A 6,299-nucleotide genomic window follows, 5' to 3' on the forward strand; every position below is an offset into this window, starting at 1 on the left:
CCTGGGGCTCATTGGCTAGTACCACCATTTTGTTCCAGACTTCTCAGATGTGACCTACCCCTTGAATGAGCAGGCCAAAACCAAGGAGCAGAAACCATTCCTGCGGACCACAGCCTGTGAAGAGGCGTTTCAGAGATTCAAACGGGTGGTATTTAGCCATCCAGTTCTGGTCAGTCCAGACTTCTCGAAGCCTTTTGTGGTGCAGAATAGACTGATACATCCAAAATGGGACTACGAGCTGTGCTAGCTCATGGAGAGTCAGGACATAGTGTCCGAATATTTATCTTGTCACCCAGGCTCTGAAATGGCTGATGGGGTGGGAAATGTGAAGGGAGGCCTTCACGGGGTGCCTGAGTGGATGCATGAATGTTTACATGTTTATCCTTTATTATACTGGCCAGTGTCATAATCCATACTTCCTCAACTTAGTTATATGCATACTTTCATCATTACACCTTGATTCTTTGTTCTTAAGTAGTTGTATGTGATGTTATTTTGTTGTACTACCATTTTGTTTTCTTTGTTCCCTCTCTCTCCTCCCTCTATCTCTGATCACAGGTGGCAGAGAGGAAGGGCATATGAGGTGGTGCATTTGGGGTGGGGCTTGGGTTCTGGGAGAACATGTGAGAGGATGTCTCCGTGAGAATCCATTTTGCATTGCCACCCGTACCATGATCTGTTTCTTATTTTCAGCCTAAGGGCCAAGAAACAAGCCATATTAAATGTCCCTTTACTTTTCACGTAATACGTGGTCTTGAGTTTCATTCAATATTCAGTCAGTGGCCTGTCTGTGACAGATACAGTATGAAGAAGTGAACTCCAACCATTGCTGTCACTGTCACCCACTCGTGATTACTGATAGTGCTTCTGAACTTCCCTTCAGTTTCCATTCAAGTTCATATATGGGTGTAATGAAAACAGTTGAGAGCATGTTGGAATGGCTTTTTGTATAATTTGGGAGATTCATATAGGTGCCCCCTGTATTGTTTTTCATTACAGTAGGAGCTATCTTTTCAGTTTCTCTCCTTCAAACTAGTAGGTAATCATACTTTTTTGTCTGAGAGACCTACCCTTCACACCAAAGGTAGACATGATCAACAATTCACCCCAGCTGGGTTTTATGGTCTTGTTATAGACTGTAACGGTTTTCTTCCTCTTCTGACGAGGAGTATGAAGGATCGGACAAATGCGCAGCGTGGTAATTGTTCATGTTATTTATTGGAACAGAAACACTAAACAAAATAGCAAGAGAGTGAAACGAAAATTAAACAGTCCTGTAAGGTGCAGCAACACAAAACAGAAAACAACTACCCACAACCCATAGTGGGAAACAAGCTGCCTAAGTATGGTTCTCAATCAGAAACAACGATTGACAGCTGCCTCTGATTGGGAACCATACCAGGCCAAAACCAGAAAGGAAATAAAGGTCAGAACGTGACAGTACCCCACCCCAAAGGTTTGGACTCCAGCCGCAAAAGCTAAACCCATAGGGGAGGGTCTGGGTGGGCATCTGTCCACGGTGGAGGCTCTGGCGCGGGACGAGGACCCCACTCCACCATAGTCTTGGCCCACTTAAGTGGCGCCTTTGGAGCGGCGAGACACCCTTACAGCCGGCCCCGAATAGGCGGGAGACTCTGGCAGCGCCGGACAGGCGGGAGACTCTGGCTGCTCCGGAGTGAAGGGCGGCTCTGGCAGCTCCTGACTGACGGGCGGCTCTGGCAGCTCCGGACAGGAGGGAGACTCTGGACGGAGAAGACGGAGAGACAGCCTGGTGCGTGGGGCTGCAACAGGACCCACACGGCTGGGGAGACCTACAGGAGACCTGGTGCGTGGAGGAGGCACCGGATGGACCGGGCTGTGGGGGAGCACTGGAGCAACCTTGGCACCACTCCTCCAGGCTGGATGACCACTTTAGCCCGGACCCTCCAGAGTGTAGGCACAGGTTGAACCGGGCTGTGGGTGAGCACTGGAGATCTGGTGCATACCACTCGCACCTCTCCCTTAAGCTCAATGCCCACATTTGCCCGGCACAGGCGGAGAGCAGGCATAGGGCGCACTGCACCCTCCCAGCGCCCCGGAGACACAACACGCTGAGCCGGCACAATACGCCCTGGCTGGATGCCCACTCTCGCATGGCACTTGCGACTCCGCCAATCTCCCCGTGTGCCCCCCCCAAAAAAATTGGGGGCTGCCTCTCGTGCCTGTTGCGCTGCCTTACATCATATCGCCGCCGCTCAGCTTTCGCTGCCTCCAGTTCTTCCTTGGGGCGGCAATATTCCCCAGCCAGTGCCCAGGGTCCCTTGCCTTCCAATATCTCCTCCCAAGTCCAGGAGTCCAGAACCCTCTGCTCCTTGTTACCACGCTGCTTGGTCCTTTGGTGGTGGGTAGTTCAGTAACGGTTTTCTTCCGTTACAGGACAGGACGTGACATAGACAGTGATTTTGTGTTCCAGAATGCAATACAAAACACCCTGCTCCTGGCTCTTCCTGTGCTTTTCCACTGATGATATCAACCTAAATGCCTAAGAAACATCCATCAGACACAGACTGTGCATTATCAGACACTGTTATGTTTAACTTCTTGATACTACCCATCCCGTATCTGGGATCGTAAATACAGCTCATTACCATAACGCAACGTTAACGATTTCTGAAAATCGCAAATGAAATGAAACTAATATGCCTGCTCTCAAGCTTAGCCTTTTCTTAACAACACTGTCATGTCAGATTTTCAAAATATGCTTTTGAACCATAGCAAATCAAGCATTTGTGTAAGAGTATTGCTAGCTAGCTTAGCATTTTGCATAGCATTTAGCACGCAACATTTTCACAAAAACCAGATAACCAAATAAATAAAATCATTTACCTTTGAAGAACTTCGGATGTTTTCAATGAGGAGACTCTCAGTTACATAGCAAATGTTCAGTTTTTCCTGAAAGAATCTTTGTGTAGGAGAAATCGCTCCATTTTGTACATCACATTTGGCTACCGAAACGAACCGAAAATTCAGTCACCAAAACGTCAAACTTTTTCCAAATTAACTCCATAATATCGACCGAAACATGGCAAACGTTGTTTAGAATCAATCCTCAAGGTGTTTTTTCACATATCTCTTCATTGATATGGCGTTTGTGGAAGCCTGCTTTAGTCTCAGAATCCCATGGAAAAATACCAGCAGCTGAAAATGACGCACCAATTTCGACGGAGGACACCGGGCGGACACCTGGCAAATGTAGTCTCTTATGGTCAATCTTCCAATGATATGCCTACAAATACGTCACAATACTGCAGACACCTTGGGGAAACGATAGATAGGGCAGGCTCATTCCTGTCACATTCACAGCCATATAAGGAGACAATGGAAAACAGAGCCTCAAAAATCCTGCACATTTCCTGGTTGCAGTTTCATCTTGGTTTTGCCTGTAGCTCCTGTTCTGGGGCACTCACAGACAATATCTTTGCAGTTCTGGAAACTTCAGAGTGTTTTCTTTCCAAAGCTATCAATTATATGCATAGTCGAGCATCTTTTTGTGACAAAATATCTTGTTTAAAACGGGAACGTTTTTCATCCAAAAATGAAATACTGCCCCCAGGTTTCAAGAGCGCAAGACATCCAGTTCCGTATTTACATCCATAGCTTATGTACAATGCACAACTCCATGCTCAAACGGCAAACATAGCAGACAAAAAATGTATTATCTTCAAATAGTACAATTTATTTTGGCATGCATGCCCCCAGCTAGTTCAATATTCGGCCAGGATTCAATCCAAGTGCAATGCACTATCGACAAGGCAATTTCCCTGACATTCTTAGAGATTACATTCATGGTAAATGCTGGGGATGTTGGTGTCACACCCTGATCTGTTTCACCTGTTCTTGTGATTGTCTCCACCTCCTCGTGTCGCTTGTTTTCCCAAGTGTATTTATCCCAGTGTTTCCTGTCTCTCTGTGCCAGTTCGACTTGTATGTTTTCAAGTCAACCAGCAGGTTTTGCCATGCTCCTGCTTTCTATTCTCTTTTTCTAGTCTTCCCGGTTTTGATCCTTGCCTGTTTTTTTCCGGACTCCGTACCAGCCTGCCAGACCCTTCTGCCTTCCCTGACATCGAGCCTGACACCACACTCCAAGTGCCTTCACCTTCTCCCTGTAGGCTGTTTTGTCATTGTTGGTAATCAAGCCCACTACTGTTGTCCTGTCTGCAAACTTGATTGAGTTGGAAGCGAGCATGGTCACGCAGTCGTGTGTGTACCGGGAATACAGGAGGAGGCTGAGCACGCACACTTGTGTGGCCTCAGTGTTGCAGGTCAGCGAAGTGGAGATGTTCTTTCCTACCTTCACCACTTGGGGACGGCCCTTCAGAAGGTCCAGAACCCAATTGCACAGGGTGGGGCTGAGACACAGTCCTCCAGCTTGATAATGAGCTTGGAGTGTTCTATGGTGTTGAATGCTGAGCTGTAGTCAATGAACAGCATTCTTACATAGGTATTCCTCTTGTCAAGATGGGATAGGGCAGTGTGCAGTGTGATGGCGATTGCATCATCAGTGGACCTGTAAGGGCGGTATGCAAACTGAAGTGGGTCTAGGGTGGCCAGTAAGGTGGAGGTGATATGATCCTTGACTAGTCTCAAAGCACTTCATGATGACAGAAGTGAGTGCTACGGGGCGGTAGTCATTTAGTTAACACTTTTAAATGTTTTACTCACGTCGGCCACGGAGAAGGAGATGGGGGGCGCAGTCCTTGTTAGCGGGCCGTGACGGTGGCACTATATTATCCTCAAAGCGGGCAAAAATGGTATTTAGTTGTCTAGAAGCATCGGGTCGGTTTCCATGACGTGGCTAGTTTTCTTTTTATAGTCTGTGATTTCCTGTAGACCCTGCCACATACGTCTAGTGTCTGAGCCATTGAATTGCAACTCCACTTTGTCCCTGCACTGGCACTTCGCTTGTTTGATTGCCTTTCGGGGGGAATAACTACACTGTTTATCATCAGCCATATTCCCAGACCTATTTCCATGGATAAATGTGGTGGTTCGCACTTTCAGTTTTGCGCGAATGCCGCCATACATCCACGGTTTCTGGTTAGGGCAGGTTTTAATAGTCACAGTGAGTACAACATCTCCAATGCACTTCTTTATGAACTCACTTACCGAGTCAGCGTATAGATCGATATTGTTTTATGTGGCTGACCGGAACATATCCCAGTCCGCGTGATCAAAACAATCTTGAAGCGTGGATTCCAATTGGTCAGACCAGCGTTGAATGGTTTGAGTCACTGGTACAGCCTGTTTGAGGGGGGAGGGCTTTGTATGCATCGCGGAAGTTAGAGTAGCAGTGATCGAGTGTATTACGCCTGCGCATAGTGCAATCAAAATGCTGATAGAATTTAGATAACCTTGTTCTCAAATTTGCTTTGTTAAAATCCCCAGCTACAATAAATGTAGCCTCAGGATGTATGGTTTCGAGTTTACATAGAGTCCAGTGAACTTGCTTGAGGGCTGTCTTGCTCGTAGGGGTATGTACACAGCTCTGACGTAACTGACGAGAATTCTCTTCGGAGGTAATATAGCTGGCATTTGATTGTAAGGAATTTTATGTCAGAAGGACTTGAGTTCTTGTATGTTGTTATGATTACACCATGAGTCATTAATCATGAAGCATACACCCCTGCCCTTTCTCTTCCCAGAGAGGTGTTAATCTCTGTCAGCGCGATGCATGGAGAAGCCCGGTGGCTGAACCGATTCCGACAACAAATCCCGAGAGAGCCATGTTTCCGTGAAACAGAGAATGTTACAATCTCTGATGTCTCTCTGGAAGGCAACCCTTGCTCGAATTTCATCTACCTTGTTGTCAAGGTAGATGATGTTTTGGGTCGGCTTCTGGGATTAGATCCTTTGTCCTCGGTAGTGGTCCAAGCAGAGGATAAGCTTCGGGAAAGTCGTATTCCTGCTTGTACTGTTGTTAAGTTGACATCGCTCTTATATCCAATAGTTCTTCCCAGTATCCATGTAATAAGACTCCAGATTTTTTGGGATAACAATGTAATAAATAGTACATAAAAAAAACAAAATACTACATAGTTTCCTAAGGACTTGAAGCGAGGCGACCATCTCTGTCGGCGCTATCACAAATTTGTGACCTTGTTGCCGATAAGTGGACAAATTTTATGACTTCCTCCACTAATTTTTCATTTATGTTAAATTAGGTGTCTATTATGCATTTCCCGAATGAGTTTGGTCTACATTGTGCTGACTTTGAGACAAATGAAGGGATGTGTTGAAATGGAGGTGAAACGTACGTATAA

This window comes from Oncorhynchus masou, chromosome 31, assembly GCF_036934945.1.
Source record: "Oncorhynchus masou masou isolate Uvic2021 chromosome 31, UVic_Omas_1.1, whole genome shotgun sequence".
NCBI lineage: Eukaryota > Metazoa > Chordata > Actinopteri > Salmoniformes > Salmonidae > Oncorhynchus > Oncorhynchus masou.